Consider the following 14116-nt stretch of genomic DNA (forward strand, 5'->3'; position numbering starts at 1 on the left):
ATATATAATTTATAACTATAAAGTTGATATGATTATACTATACTACTAACAAATATACATGTGTTAGTTTTATATGTATACTAATTATATTTACTGATCAATTTGAAATGTTAATTTCTATTTAAATATAAATTTATGAGAATATAATTTCTTGAATAAATATCAGCTGCTTACCATACTGATCACAGATTAATACTGTTATAAATCAGATTCATTTGAACAAAACCTTGGCTTCTAATCTAGTTTTTATATGCAACAAACTCGGTAGAAGTGACGGCAATACGCCTCTTTTAATATTGATTCTACCGTTTATATTTGACATCTACTTCCGGGAAAATTCCTTTTAAAAGCACTCTCGGCAAGATATTGTTGGTGATTTCTTTTAAGGTGCCTTTTTTTAGGGTATCGTATGGACTACTTATCACCTACTAAATATTAATGAAGATTTTTTTTTTTGTTACACAAATTTGAAAGCCGGAAGTGTATTTCACTACAGTAAATATATTTATTTCTTCCACTAAATAAATTTTGTCGTTTGTTGCGATTTATTGAAAATAGTATCTTTAATGTGGACACATATAATATTGGGCGCCATCTTAATAAAAACCATTAAAAAGATATACTAAATTAACAAGTGTGCTGTTTTACTTACTTATATTAATATTCGGTTGTTGACTCTTATATTAAATAGAATCTCAGCCTTGTAGATATATAATCTTGACTAAAGGAAGGCGGTCAATATCCCAAGCTTCTTATTGTTGTGTTCAGTCGAAACTCAGCCTGCAAACACAAGAAAATAACTGTTATTTACTTGGTTATTTATTAGTTTCAAGAGAGGTCATAATTTTTCTTTATGACATTATTTGGTCTAAATTTCATCTCTAAAATAATAGGAATAGTTTTGTTTTTCATCCTAGGTTTTAAGAGAAATGTCAACCTTTTAAGTAGTAACTCCGGTATTGCTAATTATCATGGATAATCTTATGTTTTGTGATGTGCTAAACGTTCATGTTACAGATAGGAACTAAAAGATAATCGGCTGATACAGTGAGAGAGATCTGTATATTGTAGCACTGACATAAAAATAGCCAATGGAGTGGCTGTTCTATTATCAATAAGTGAAACAGAAGTAGAATGTAATTGCCTATTGGGTAATATATGACACGTGTACCAGTCACGTGTGCATGTAACGCTTGATGAAGTGCATGCGCCCCCGTTCGGCCGATTTCTATATAAATAAATAAAAATCTTATGTACGTATAATAAAAATAAGTTCTTAATAATTCCTTCCAGAATAAATTTATGTTCTGGTCTTTTTATAATGCTATGACGTACAACGAGAGCCCCAATCAATCTAAGGTGATGATAAAATCCTTCTATTTTTTTTGAATCTACTAATTCTGGATCACTATCAGGCGGCAGACCTAACCGCCCAGGTGGCAGCAAAATAAGTTCATACTGGGAACAATACCTATGAAATATTCACTTTCTACTACTACCCATTAATCGAAACAGATGTACCTAACAGAATAAGACTTAAGTTCATTTCGGTTCGGCTGCACAGGGGCTTGTTTGAACTGAGGAGGCTGTAGCGAGGCTACAAATTCTATTCCTTAGGTTTCCTTCAAGTTTTTGTTAATTAATTCCACTCCTGTTCAATCAAATGCAGCAGATGCTGGACCGCTGTTACAATAAACAAATAACTTCTGATTTTTATTTATGAACTTCTAATACCTGATACCAAGCAAATTAACTATGCAACTGACCTAACAACACAGATCTATGCACACCTAACTCTAGATCTTCTCATAAATGTGAACACACTATACAGGCAGCTACATCCTATGTACATGCTGTGCAAGGGATAGATATTTTAGGTGGCATTGGATTTAGTTCTATGTCGCCAATATTCTAACGAGAGTTATTCAATTATTTAGCTACACTCTTAGCAATATGTAATGTAGGTGGAGCTACTGCGATTTTGACTAGATTCACCATCACCCACAGAGAGAGAGCGCGCGCATTTAAACCGGTTTTCCGACCGACAGACATCATAATATTCCCGGTGAAAATTAAAAATAGAAAATTAGCCACGATCGTACCCGAGTATGTAGGAGAATTGACGAAATATAACAAAAGTGATACAGAAATAAGCTGCAGGTAGAAATTAAAGATGGTGATCCAAGTGTAGGGGAGCAGCTTTTAGAGGAGGAGGAGGTCCAGCTGTTACAAAGCAAACACTAGAGAGGTAGGGGTGTGGAATACAGACCGTGAGAACCAGCTCCCAAACTGGAGAGACCTCTCCCTTGGAGCGGAGTCCGAGAGGCTGGGTGTCTGTGTCTTGCAGGTAGCTGGCCCGCTTTTAGCCCAAACAGATGGCTACCTCCAGCCGCCACTCCCTCCTCCTCCTCCTACCTTCTCAATGGCAGCTCTATACTGTGTGCACTCATTCAAGCTATATTCACCTTCAATAACGCCCAGCCATAATTGTAAGCTTCAGCCTTGCTCTTGGACCGGAACACGTACAAAAGCAACCATCACATCTAGAAATATGACCACCGTAAATCATTGTCACTTGAAGGCGATATCTTTTTTTCCCCTTCAAAATCATCCACCTTCATCTCACTAGAGACCGCCACACTGATTTCAGATAAAAGTGTTAGGTTTATAACTGTATAGTTAAATCTTTAGATGCCATTTCAAAATTGCGGAATATTATGGAATCAGGGAAATCATCAGTACGGTATTTTATTGGCAGGACTTATGGATTTCTCTGCCAACCAGGAAGTAGATCTTGGGGCACCCTCAGATGCTACAAATCTGTTGATCAACGATTTTCTCTTTCTTCAAGCTTCTCACTCATTTTTTTCAAAAATACAAATTACCATAATTATCTAAAAAGAATTTTTCCAAGATGCTATCCAAATAAAAACTTGATAGAACTAGGGCGTGTGCGTCTAGTATTTAGAACAGAGAAAACCTTAAAAGCCTTTTTCGGGGACATCTTTTTAAAGTGAAAAATCAATAGTCCATAAAGTGGTACCTTAGGACGCCAAATTTTCTTCAATTTGAAACTTAAGCTACACCAATGACTGAAACGATAACCTCCTGTAAGACTTCCTGCCAGCAGCAGGATTTTTCCTCTCGCTTTCCCTGCGTGTAAAAACCCTTGCCTTATCCCAAACGTCCCTCTAACACCTAAGAGCAATAAAAGGTTTGATCACAGCACTCCAGTTAATGTTAATATATCTATTATCTATGATGCTTAAAGGAAACTGTTTCGAGGTAATCGCGCAAAACCCCATTCACAAACTTCACACTTCCTCTAAACTTGTTCCCACCAAAATTTGTGGTTAGAGTGAGAGAATTTTTCTGGGCGGAAAAATGAAAGTTATGCATCCTGGGATTTCTCCTTTTTCAATCTCTTCTGCGCGACTCCTCTGACAATAAAAGAAAGTAGCCGATAAAGCATACAGTAAAAGTGGAGGACTGACTCATGACTTGATAAACATACAAGGCACCAGGCTGGTGTAGATGTCAGGGTCCAGTAATGTTTGTGAAAGGTCTTCAACCTTTCTCAGTTCCTCTCTACTGCGGCCAGGAAGGAGAGTGTAGTGTGCTGCCATTTTTAACCGGTCTTCCAGTCGGATGGTCCGCATTCCATAGCGGTTTGTAGTCCGCTACAGGTGCAGAGAGCAACCCAACACAGTACCAACAGAGGTTGTCCAGCCTCTGATCATATCTCTCTGTTTCCTTCAAGTGGATATGCTTCTTATCAATCACATTCATGTTAGGGTTCTTAGAACAACAAGCTAATCTCCTAAACTATAGGCAACACATCTTGTCTTTGTACAATTGAACTCAACCAAAGGACATGTCCTCTAAATCCGCTTTGTCATCCTGTCGTAGGTTTTAGGCTTTGTCATAGGTAATTTTAGCAATGCAGCAGGCAACTTCAACGCTTTTATTTATATCCCTAATCAGATCCTTAACGGCTAGCTAACAACCCCTTAAAATCCATCTCCGATCTCCCAGGTTCTGATACAAAATCGACCCACAAATCCCAATACATTTATTCATCTTAAACAACGCCTACTTTTTTTTCATCCAACAACCACATTAGGTATCGGTGGACGAAGGGCAGCTAGCTAACTTACTTTACTGGTAAATTCTTTTATAAACCATGAAATAAAATCCAAGACTCTAGACCGGGAATCGAACCCAGAACCACAAAACTTCTTAGCATTGTGGACCTCGCCCCTAACCGCTCGGCTACCGCGGTGCAAAAAAAAGCATGTCCTACCTCATCGATTCAATACTGCCACCACACCCATCCGCTGATAATAGTCGTTAGTTAGGTATGTTCTCGTGGAGCAAATCTTTCAAAGAACGTTTCAAACCAAAACTACAACAACACTGCTGGAATATGAACTAATACTACGGAAAACGAAACCTATCTATCAATTAGTTTTGACATTAACAACACATTGCTGGGAAGTAATAAGCGAATTTGAAGTCTCAGTGATAAAATGCAAGCCATAGGAATATGTAATGGAATGTTTCGTTAAACAGAGGAATTCTTGTCAAATTTAAATTTAGCGGACACACCTAAATAACTATTTTAAATTTCCTGGCAGATATACAGCAGCTAACTGTTTTTTTGGTTTAACGAAGTGTCAATTTTTTGGATGTGCCCTGGCAGTTCGTAAATCTTGTGAAGCTGTCAACGTTAACCTAAAAGCAAATATTTTCATGTTCTAGAGTAAAACCAATGGTAATGAAAAATAGATGATGATGAAGTACAACCGACGGAAACTAATATTTAGCCTGTACACTGTGCTGAAATGTGTCCATATCTCCTTACGTTAAAAATAGACGGATTAGGGTTGAGAACTTATTTTGTAAACTTGTTTTTACTTTGTAAATTGACGAAAAAAGCCGCGAGATTATGTTTCCACACTATATTTGCAGGTGATAGTGCGCACCTGCGCAGTAAAGTGCATACTGCAAACCAGTTAGTAAAATTAAAAGACTCACCCTCAATTGCAACAATGAAGGACGCCTGAAATGTTGCCACCTGTTGCCCCGACGGTGAGTGTAACTGGAATGTACAGTCCACTACAGTCAAACAGCGATTTTTTTTTTTTTTCAGTAAATAAAAGTGAGAGATAATTTCCTAGCAGAGTGTACAGTAACGAGTCCATCGTGTGTGCTATATATATGTACTGCACACAAAGATAGTGGGTCAAACCCAGACCGCCAGATGTAGATACTGCACGACGCCCTTAGACAGATAAGATAAATAGCGGTTTTTCCAACCATATCAACAAATTCATTTGAGATCTTTCTAAATTTTGTACTAAATATGAACCAAGACAAAACCAATATATAATGCGGTTAGACCCCAATAGAAGAAATAGCTGATATCTCAACTCAATAACTAGGTGACAATGCAGATTTCTATATCTTCTTCACCAGAAACATGCCAACTGAGATCACGTAAGCACCACATCTATTCTCGCGGTTAATTTCCAAATTTTGAAATTAAAACTCTCAGTTGATCGTCAAAACACTGCAGGAAAAACAGTAACGGTGAAAAGCACCAAACGAGGGCAATTTTCTCCTCCTTTACCCATAAATATTCAATAATTCAACAACATACATGAACGTCTCAACGCAAATGTTAAGGCTACTATTAACTCAAAATGTAAAAGCATCCTTGGGACCAAAAATGACGACATACGCTCTCAACCAATCTCGACGTTATCTTTAGTGATGTGTCCCGTTAATGGGATCATAGCGCGTACCACTTTCTTTGGGGTTCCTGGGGCTTCTATATTCATCCTTTATCCAAGGCTATTGAGGACATTGAAGATCTAAATGTAGGACGCAGCGTGGAATCAGTGATGAACAAAGAAAGACCCTAGAACCTTAGGGATCTCTAGTGGCAGAAAAGAGGAAGGCCTTATCGCAGACTTTGGCTTTGACCCTGGTAAAAAGAGATTTCACCTCTTGGGTCATCAAAGGGATGGTCCAAAAAGCCTGTTCGCTTCCCTGCGTTCAATCTAATTTAAAGTAGAAATGCTACCCGAGAGAGAGCCTACAGATACATGGATAGAAATAGACTCGATGTGTTGTTTGAGGAATGAAAACACTTTCTACGACTAGTAATTCCAAAATAGATCCAGCGATACCGGAATACATGAGAACTAGAAAGTGGGGGCAAGAAGACCCGAGATAAAGGAGGCTGTGTGCAGTGAGATATCCAGGAAGTGTGTTCCTTTTAGTTTTGCAAGAATCACTGCCCCAAGGCCTTGTTTACAACGACATGCTGCAAACGTCGTAAAACTACCGTCTTGGCCACCGGCCAGAGTTCAGCTCAAATAAACATTCATAACAAAGTTCAGGGAGAATGACTATCTTCTTTTTTTTTACTCAAAAGAAAACAAATCTGTTAAAAAGATAACGAAAACTTTCTTTCGACGCAATCATTATACTGATACAATAAACACTAACAAATGTTTTTTCAAGCGAATTAGGACTACTGAAGCCTAATTTTCTGAAGCACATCTTTCAGCAAAACCAAAGAAACACGATCACATAGCTTGCTTAATTGTCCCCAAGTTTCAAATAGCAAACCAAAAATGGAAACAAAATTACAAGAGATGGACTTCATGGTCCATGAGGAAAACTGATGGTACTAAATAAAATTTGGAATGTAAAAAGATCTCGAGGTAATGAGAAGAAGCTGAAGGAAGCGAGGGTAGATTTTCTTGGACTCGCTGAGCTAAGGACTGCTTGGGTTCACATCGAATGAGACAGGACTGAAAAGATATCTTAATGAGATGATCCTTCAAGAAGTAGGAACGAGAATGGATAGGGATAGTTGTTCCAAATGAGCTCGAACCAAGTATACGCCTCTGTGTCCATTCTATCAGAGAGCACTTTGTGCAACAAACATCTCTATTGTTAGCTAGTTGGCTGTTACAATAGTTCGACCATTGGGGACTCCCCCGCTTTCAACATTCTCAACCTGATTGAATTATTTCTTCTATTTTATGTTCCTGTTTCCCCTTGGACGTCGACACCAGCAGTTATGCCTTGCCTTCTCAATGTTCTTTCTTTAGACCGTTGTGAGAAGGTTAAAAGTGAAAATTAAGCTTCAATATTAAGCTCTGAAGCTCCGAAAGACGGTTAAGAGAATGATAATCGCATCCAGAGGCTGCCTTGCTCCTCAAGTCCACTCTTAGGCCCTGACTTAAAAAAACAAACAATAAGGATTATCTGTTTTAGGTATAAAACTAAAATTAAGACATCGCTAGATGAATGCGAAGACAAACACCTAATCTTTTTACAGTTCGTGAAACTGGAATCTAAATTTCCTATAATCTGAAGAGCCAACCTCAAAATGTTGGGCACTCTGAAGGTTTTTCTCCAACATCCTGTCACTCTTGGGCGAATCACCAAAGCAGAAGCCGGAGGGATTGATCGAACCCAAACTAATATTATTGATATATTATTATTATTGATTGATATATTATTGATTTTAAACGGATAAGGAATATAATCCGTCATCATAGTATGCATGAATGAGTCTAAACTCATTTCAACAAGCTGGTGAGAACCATCCTCTAACAATAGATAAACATCCTTAACTGGCCAGAAAAAAGAAACAACAGCGAACTATGTTTGATAAAATCAACGACAATTTCCAGCAATGCGGGCCATATTTCCAACATAACTCCTGGAAGTCCAACAAGGTGGGAAGTTGGAGTCTAATCAGCACTTATCTCTTTAACCATGGTCACCTAAGAAACTTTTCGATAACCGAGCAATAATAGCTGAAAAAATGGTACACAAAGCCTGAAAAATTATGATGCAAGATATTGTCGGGGAAACTGCGAGTAACTGGAAAATCGAATCAGCCAAGTTATTTCCAATTTAGTTCAAAAGCACAGGTCAAGAAATGGTAAAAGAATTGAACCAGGGCAGTTCCCAGAGGAACTAAGTGCCTTTTGGGGAGTTTTTTTTTTTTTTTTTTTGGCTCGGGGAGTCCTAAAAATCTTTTTCCCCCGGGATAAAAACTTGAAATTAGAAAATTGGACCCGACCGCAATCATTCCATTCCGTAAACACTGAAAACAAGACGCCATTGTAGCCTTGACGCTGCGAACAAAAGAAACACTACCAAACGCGCAATTGATTCACCTCAACTAGACCATTAACGCTATTATGTAAACACATCACATAAAAACATTTACTCTCGAGTCTGTGTCAATAAACAAACTAAAACAATGTTCATCAAGTAATTAAATATATATATACATATATTTTATGCACAAACAGAATTCATAACTAACACGTATATAGGCAAGGTGGAGGCAACCGCTGACGGAGAGAATTGAAGGAGTTATGCAAGCGCAATTACAGCCCGCCTTTTTACGCAGATACCTGACTGTAAAAAACTTAAAAGACGCCCGTGCCATAGAATTTTACGTAGAAAACAAATTAAAAATAAACAGGTATCAGCATGCATAAAAAAATAATGATCCGCACACCTTTATTAAAAAAATTTCACTATAATAAAAATAAATATTAAACGTGAAAACACACAAAACGACCATGTCTTACTGGTGCCTCAAGGTTCAAACTTATTGTAACTTCCGGAACAGACAGAACAGTGGAAAATCCATCGGTGAAGCAGTGAAGTTTAAAACAAAATCTGAGGAGCCGTCTTCGTGGAGGGCCAAAAACTAAATAATTTATTAAGCAATAAGGCACTTCTGGCTGACCGATTAAATCCAATAACTCGTGATCGTGTCTTATCATGGACAACTAAACCAAACATCAAATTTCGAATATTCTGCGACTTTTATGGATTTTTTATCCACAATTGGCAATCCATTCCAAAAACAGGGGGGGGGAAGAGAGAAACTCGACTGAATACACAATTATTAACACCGGATATCCTCTATTTCAGGAGACCAAAAAAAGTAAAGAATTAGATAATTAATTAGGAAGTATCCAGGGGAGGGACCCACGACCACCTGCAGTTTGATGGAGTACCAACTCTTGGAATAATTAATAAAACCAGTTCCTGGCCACACCGGAAATTAAATCCGCTCTCTTGATATATATACGACATTTTTTTGTTTTTTTGTGCGTAAACAAGCAAACAAATCAAAATTGAGACAAATAGCCTGATGGGAATTCCTGATTCTTTTAAACTGGTCGAAGGAACGGATATCAGCTCCAAGTATTTTACTTTCTAGAGAACCGATAAAGCCATGACCAAGTCGCCGACGGAGGAGGAATGGAGTTTGTGGTGGGATTTAGGTGAAGCTGGTAACAAAGTAGGTCGACCCCTCTTTCTCTCTCTCTCTCTCTGTCCAGGCAGCTACATCGCCAGGTCGGCCTCCTTTCATTCAGGAAATTACACAAGCAGACAACCTTCTCTCGCCATCCTGCGTCAAGAAAAAAAAAAAAAAATCATGCCTTCAAGGGCCTCGCAGTATACCACCTCTTTTCCTGAAGAAATTGGGACTTCTTAGTCCAGAAGTTATGCACCATTCAGCCATCAGATAGCAGTACACATCTCGCTTAATGACCAAAACTGCATGCATATCTACTTTAGGAAAAAGCTTGCATCTTTTTTTTTATGGGCGCTAAGTAACTTCTACTGCCTGTAGCTTCCACCCACGCAGTTTGCTCTGCTTTAGGGGGAGAGTAACGTCCCAGCTTCTTGAACTCCGAAAAGTCCAAAGAGAGAGAGAGTCTAAAACCTAAGAGAACTGCACAAAGACTAAATTTCCTAGGTAAGTGAGTGATTATCGAAACACTGTGAGAGGAACCATTGGAGAGCGCTCCAAATCTGGAAAAACCCCAACAGGAAGCCCCTCGCTACCGCAAACAGCATCAAGAGAGTACTGGAGATTACTTTTCTGGCTCGCTTTTCTTTCGGAGCCTCTTCTGTGGAATCAAGCCACTCGCTTATTCCACAGGACAGTTGGTCCCTGTCAGACAGATGTAGATTTATCGAGTAAAACCAGGAAAACTCGATTTATGAGTAAAGTGATACTTCCGGTTGGGAAATTTACAGCTCTTTCCCCCCCACAGGGGAAATCCAAAGAGAATCCACTCAAACTATTTTTAGCTTTCTGAGACTTCAAGTTTTTGTTCACATTAAATATTAGATTCCACTCTGTGACAAACACTCTGTATTTCCTCTTTTTAAGCAGAAAGAGGAAGGAAGTTCAACCTTTAGTTCACAACGGTATCTATTGTCCCCGTTATGATTGTGCTCTGAACTTTAGTTAGCAGCGAAAACCAGACTTGTCAGAGGAAATGTTGAATGGGAATCAATTTGTCATTAAAGCAGCAAGCACAATAAATCTTTGCCAACATGTTGAAACCTGTGCCAACCACGTGGGAGTGTGGGTGACCTTGAGCGACCTCTCTAATACTTGTGAAAACAAGTCACTAGTTCATAACCTAGACCTCTTTGGTTTAACGAGTTATTTGTTTTTCTACTTTTTTTTTTTTCTTTTTACAAAATAATAACAGTAAAATTAAATGGCTCGTCGCTTACTTTTTCCCAGACCTTCTAAGTCGGGTACAATTCCCAAAATCGAGTTTTACCCCGAAGTACGAGGGTTTCAAGTTCAGCTCAATACGGAAATCCGTTACTCTACAGACAGTATTACTCTAACAAGAAGAAATGCACAATTTCAAACTTGATATAAGTCTACCTATTTTGTAAATTATTATATTATTTTAATCCTAGCATTTACCATAAAAGTGGCACTCTATAAGAAATATATTAAACCTTGCATATAACATAAAGGGCTAAAACTTTTAGTGCAAATGCCAAATTTAAATAGAATACTTGGTCCCGCCACATTTATATTGAGCAAACTATAATCGCCTTTTTACAATCACTATTCACTAAACAAAACAAGTCTCAACATTTCGGTTATGGTTTAGAAAATTAATCTTTTAATCCATTTCTAGTCCCAGTGGCGACGACAATGAAGACGTCAGTCGGTGTTTGTCCGGCTGTCCATTATACCATTCAGGAGTACTATCTGCTAAAACGATTGTCATGAAATCTGAAGAATACATTTTAGTTTTTCTTTTGCTACTTATCTTAGTACATTCACTGCACTTTCACATTCTTTTACTGTACTTATTTGGGGAAATATGAGGCGCCAACTAATTTTTATGTGAGGACTGAAAGGAATTCCTCTCAATCCAAAAGACATCGCATTTAGAGAAAGGTTACAAATAGAAGAGATTTGCCTTAATCACTGAGTTTAAGAAATTGATGGGGGCCACTTTCCTTTTTTGGACTCAAAAGACCGTAGAACAGATTTCCGGTGGCTTATTCGATTCATGAACTATGACTCGTACGTCACACATTCCTTCCTTCTTACCCAGTAAGAGAAAGTAAAAAAATTAGCAGCTTTAGCGCAATTCCCGTTGTTGCTCATGACTCGGGATTAATGAATCCAGCCAAGCTCCCCGGACCTCCGAGGTTCTAAGCTTTATCAAAAAAACTTGAGTCTCCGCCGGCATTGAGAATTATGCTGTGAAAGTTGCTAGGTTACTGGAGGATACCCCTTTGAAAGGAAGTGTACAACGTTGTTCAGCCACCACCAATGAAAATTAACTAAAGCAGAAATTAATGATTCCGGAAGCCATACATAATTAATGATTAACATATTAAGGAAAATGAAATCTGAAGGCTAACGAATTAATTAATATTTTAATTTATATGTAAATTTGTTTATTATAGTTAATAATCAGGTAAGAATATTAATCAAAGTTATGCTGAGCATAAAATGTTGTGGGCCAGAAAAATCGCCATAAGTAAAATTTGAGGAGGGCGCCCCCCTTCAACCATCTCCATAAATGATATTTTCTTTCCTATTTTTATTTTTCTATAAAATTTAGAATTCCTTTTATGATTTATTGTATCTGTAGCTACAACTTGGTGGTTTCTGAACCATTACCACGTGGCGATCACAATCAGCCTTTAGTCTTCTGGTAGTTACGATACTATTGGTGTGGCGTTTGCAACTAAGCGAAAAAAACGAATTTGAATCTATTATTTCTGAGGTTCTTTTTTGACCACAACTCAAGATCAATTTATATTCAGCTAGAGAAAGTAAGAAGACTAAAAATATACTTATGGAAGCTCTATGGGGTCAAGGCCTGGAAGGAGGACAAGATAATGAGTCTGACACAGAAATATGTGAATAACATCCCCTCCACCTCACTCTGTGGTGTGGCTGCTATCTGAAGAGGAAGAGCTAGTGGTCAGGTGTACGGCCGCCATCTTGTCATTAGCGATAGTGACAGTGTAACGTTCACTTTGAAACTTCCCCCTCCACTTTGTGGGACCAATAGTGGCCGCCGCCACCAGGAATATGGCCATCAATCTCAAGATCACTTTGACCATGTTCCGACAATGGTGGATATCCGGTGGTAATAGATGAAAGAAGGGCTAAAGTCACGTACTCAAGGTAAGTGTGGCTGGGCTCCTTATGTGGGTCTGAAAAGTACAAGTAAAAACTCGCGTCCCTTCGTAGCAACCATAAAGCATCCGAAACAAATGTTATGCACCAACATCTTGCTTGAAGGTATTCTTAAGAAGAATAAAACTTATGATTGATTAAGAAGAAGCAGAATCAACATGAAACCGTAAAGAAAGCTCGAACAACCGGAACATTGCCCAAGAGAATGTACTTCTCCAAAATCCAAATTAAGACGCGGTAGTAGAACCATCAGGGATACCAACTTGGAGCATTCTGCAACCCATTCTTTCAATACTTCCTGTCATTAAGAGCAAATTATATTCATTTTTTTTGCACCTCTGATTACACATGATCTGTGGCAAGTTTTTCTGAAAATTTAAACTAGAAAGATGCGTGCATTTTTCTCTGGCTTTCTGATGTTTATGATCTGTGTTTGGTGTAGAGATTCGACTCAGTTAGCAAGTATAATGTATGACAGACAGAAACATCAGTCAAATTCTCAAGACCAAACTGATAAATCTGTCCATGAATCTCCGAACCGATCAAAAATATAAATAGAGAAACCAGCGCTACAACGGGCAAAATCAAAGGAACAAATTTTCTAAACACAATTCTAAAATTAGAGAAATAATAATAATTCTCTGAAGAACAGTCACTGGTAGGGAAATGACGCCAAACGAGTTGGAAAAATCGGATATCCTGTCTGAGACATGTAAAGTAATACTGATTCGACAGGAAGTGATGGATAATGTTTAATCACCGGCCGGAAGTTAAAATCAGAAGTGATCACTCTCTTTTAGTGTTGTGGCAGCAAAATGACTTTAGGCCAGTCTGCTTGTAGACAGTAATGCAGTAACCGTACAAGTAGGTTACTGTAGAACAGGTTACAGTGGTGGCGCGGCCTGCTGCAGTGAAAGTTAACTTACCAGTGGGAATGCAAGATGGAGGGGATAAGAAAGTAAAACATAAGAATAACATCCTCAACAGGGCCATAGGCACGGCAGTTGAAACAATAGGTAACGGACAAATCGCCACGGGTATAACGGTCTGTCACCAGATCTCTGCAGGTCTAACCGGACCTCTCGGTCTACTCCATTCGCGGACAGGCTCCTTGGATGCCCTAATCGACCAACTCCAATCTCGGACAGGCACCTTGGATGCACTAATCGACCAACTCCAATCTCAGTCGGACTCCTTGAATTCACCAAGGGATAAGGGCTACACTCACATGACTTTACGAGAATTCACTTAAAGTTTTCCGCAAAACTCAATATAAACACTAAATTCCCTTCTAAAAATCTTCTTACTGAAGAAGGAAGGAGTAACGGGTGGGTTGCTACTAGCTGTCTACACCCAGCATGCTTCAGCTTTTCTCGCGACCATCCTACAAAGCAGTTCCTCGAACTCCTAAACAGAATGCCCTAGTTCAGGTTGTCGATGAAATTCCTCTCTGGGCACACCCGCCGCTCATGTAAGTTAGTATCAGTCCAGAGCAGAGCCAAGAAAAAAGATACACTTGCTTCTATCTCGCAGCGGATACCCTGTGTAGATTAAATGTAAGTGGGATGTAGCTCTTCGAGT

The 14116-nt window shown here is 38.6% G+C and overlaps 1 protein-coding gene across 7 annotated transcripts in view; it reads right to left on the bottom strand.

Moving 5' to 3' along the window:
• The window catches only part of drn (zinc finger AN1-type doctor no), a 65339-nt gene that overhangs the window by 17642 nt on the left and 33581 nt on the right, over nucleotides 1-14116 (bottom strand). For 6 of the 7 annotated variants that reach the window (XM_074124534.1, XM_074124533.1, XM_074124538.1 and 3 more), the window contains one exon: nucleotides 653-780. The gene's annotated coding sequence lies outside the window, so the exon portion shown is untranslated. Of the gene's footprint in view, nucleotides 1-652; nucleotides 781-5037; nucleotides 6039-14116 lie in introns of those variants that run through there. The other variant, XM_074124540.1, reaches the window with a different exon arrangement.

Source organism: Rhodnius prolixus, unplaced genomic scaffold (assembly GCF_049639745.1).
Source record: "Rhodnius prolixus isolate KJV_2025 unplaced genomic scaffold, Rpr scaffold_3, whole genome shotgun sequence".
Taxonomy (NCBI): domain Eukaryota; kingdom Metazoa; phylum Arthropoda; class Insecta; order Hemiptera; family Reduviidae; genus Rhodnius; species Rhodnius prolixus.